This window comes from Zingiber officinale, unplaced genomic scaffold (assembly GCF_018446385.1).
Source record: "Zingiber officinale cultivar Zhangliang unplaced genomic scaffold, Zo_v1.1 ctg195, whole genome shotgun sequence".
In the NCBI taxonomy this organism is placed as follows: Eukaryota; Viridiplantae; Streptophyta; class Magnoliopsida; order Zingiberales; family Zingiberaceae; genus Zingiber; species Zingiber officinale.
Genome location: NW_024589878.1, coordinates 37,704 through 40,582, shown reverse-complemented (window position 1 = coordinate 40,582; position 2,879 = coordinate 37,704). Strand labels below are relative to the sequence as shown.

The 2,879-nt window shown below is 43.5% G+C and overlaps 1 long non-coding RNA gene across 1 annotated transcript; it reads right to left on the bottom strand.

Annotated features, from left to right (window-relative positions):
* Nucleotides 1-231: 231 nt before the first annotated feature.
* On the bottom strand, nt 232-812 carry LOC122036688. The gene is made up of 3 exons (XR_006127424.1): nt 666-812; nt 482-566; nt 232-252 (listed from the first exon to the last, which is right to left on the bottom strand). It is a non-coding gene; the product is annotated as an uncharacterized LOC122036688 (long non-coding RNA).
* Between the last annotated feature and the right edge of the window lie 2,067 nt (nt 813-2,879).

Genomic DNA, 2,879 nt, shown 5'->3' with positions numbered 1-2,879 from the left:
CATGGTAAAATATGGTTATATCACTACCCATGAGCATGTGGAATCAGGTACATATCCATACCAGATGTAAACAAACAATCAATCAACAGGTAGATGTATTGGGCAGTGATTAACCGAAACAAGTAAGAAACACAATTAATGCATCTTGTTAATTTAATTACTAAGCATATCAAAGACAATAAGTCAAAAGTACCCGCCTCCAATCGAAATGGTCCAATCCGACAATCGAGACACTCGTCTCGAATCAAAGTCCTGTAATAAACCGTATAGTTTAGCTAAATTTAATTATAAGCATAATAGCTAAACCAAAAATTATTTTTCTCCAGGAACCCTAATTAAATAGTTAATCACAGTTAACTATCCCTAATCCAAAGCTTAGGATTCCATTCCTAACTTAACCACAAGTCGACCAAACTTCACATGAACCACCAACTATATAATGAATCAAACATATCCAAACAAACTCAATTAAGTATCTTACCCAATTTAAATCTGCACCACTCTAAAGATTCTATCAACCGCACAACTGAAGATCAACTTGTCGCCGCTAGCAACTAAATAAATTGCTGGATCAAGGAAACCACAGCAAATCCCATTAGAATTCTTTCCCACTGTCCAATTAAGATGAGGACATCATAAAATCAGCAACACCTAATTTTTATTACCCAACTCGTAGCCGTGCTTGTTGATCCACACCAGAACTGTGGCTACCAGGACAAATGGGTTGCTGCTGGAACAAATTGAACAAACCAAAACAGCAATTAATCCAGATTCTTGAACCCACAGGATTTCCAACCAAACTAAATCTCACCGTGGATTTGCTCAAGGTAGAGAGCACTAGGGCAGCGTCGTCGGCAGGCACAGAGGTGGTGGCAACTGGCGTTAGGGCAGAAAAATTTCGGTCGACAGCAGCGGCTCGAGTTCTAGGGCAGAGGAGCAAAGGGCGCAGCCCGCGCGGAGGAGAGGACCAGGATGTGGCTCGGTCGGCGGTGGCTCTGTGCAGAACTCGGCGTGGAGAAGGTCGGCTCTGATGTGAGGGAAAAAGGAGAGTTCAGCTCTGATGTGAGGTGATCGGAGACAGGGTGCCGAGAAGGGGAAAAACCGGCAATGGCTTGAGCGTTGCCGGCGCGTTTCCTGATCTCAGCGGCGGAGAGGGCTCGCAATCCAAGCTAGGGCAAGGCAATTAACCAGCTGCCGGCGCTGGGGTTCCTGGCGGTTAGGGCACAAGTGGTTCGGCGGCTCGGCGCGAGGAGGAAGAGAGATCGCCGAGCGAAGGGAAAGGCTAGGGCATGCGGGAAGAATAAGAGGAAAAGAAAAAGAATAAGAAAAGAAAAAGGAAAAGAAAAATAAAACTTTTCCTCATTAAAACAGGGTAGCCTAAACAAGCTTTTTCGAGCCCTGTTTTTATCCCCGTCAACTCGTCCTTACGAGCTCCGAAAAATTCCAGAAAATTTTTCAAAATTCTGGAAAATTCCCTTATTAATATTCGCCTATTTCCGGTATTTTACAACCTCTGCCCTAGCCTCTTCACCGCTGCACACTGTCGCCCCAGTTGTTGATGCCCTCACTAATCTCTCTGTCAGTTTGATCGAGCCGACACCGTGGTTCCATTTTTCTGTGTCGTGTCTTAGCAGTGATTGAAGGTGAGGGTTTAGAGTTGGTTTTTCCTTTTTGTGCTTTGTTTTGTGTTCTACAGTGAGCAGTACTATGTTGGGTGGTCGCTGATTGTAGGGTCCTGGTCTCCAACAGCGGCTACTTCTTTTGGCGGCACTATCCCTAATTGTGGATTAATAACTGTGGCTGTGAGAGTAGGTAAGGTTTATTGGGTATCTGGATTAAGCATTTGCTTAGTTGTAGATCGTAGTGTACTTGATTTTTGTTAGATGATTATTCATGTGTCGATTGATTAGGTTTATGTGTTTTTGGAATTAGGGTTTTTGCCCTAATTTAGGGTTAAAGAATTTATTTAGCTATTTATTGGAATTTTAGCTAAATAAAATATATCTCTGTTGGTATCACAGGACCTTGATGCGAGACGAGTATCTCGACGTCGTGTTCGGATCAGATTTGACATTTCCTATTGGAGGCGGGTACTTTTGACTTATTGTCTTTGATATGCTTAGTAATGAAAATAATATGTTGCATTAATTGTGTTTCCTATTTGTTTCGGTTAATCACTGCCCAATACATGTTACCTGTTTGATTGATTGTTTGTTTGCATCTCGTATTGATCTTGTACCCGATCTATCATGCTCGTGGGTAGTGATATAACCATGTTTCACATGTTCAGGACCTAGGTTTGATACCTTTTTGATCAGTATGTCTTGATTTGATCTATTCACTATGGTGCCCATTGTTATATGCCCAGAGGTTGGTTTAGTATATTATCATGCTTAGTGATATGCACCATTTGCATGATCGCATGCTATGCGATAGATTGCTCCATTATTGTCGAGCACTTTGCCAGTTTTCATCACTGTTCGGTGCTCCATTGTGACGCTCATGGGTAGCGTGACACAGCGTGGTAGCACGTCAGTTTGACTCTTCCGGTGCTCTGTTGATCCGCTCATGGGTAGTGTGATGCAACGTGTAGCACGTTAGAGATTCCTCCCCATCATAGTGTACCGGGAGATGAGAGCATTGCGCTCCCCCATTTATAATTTGGGGTAGGAGTACGTATGTACTCCGACAGCATCCCGTCCACTCGATCACTCATCAGGAGTAGTGTTGCTGAGTGCACAGTTGTCACAGCCCTACCCCCTTGGTCCCACTTTTGTTGTGAGTTGGCTGACTGGCGTCAGGGGTGACCATGACATTGGCATCATATGCATGATGCATTTATTGTTTGTGATTTTGTTTGCTGCACTTATATGCTGCAT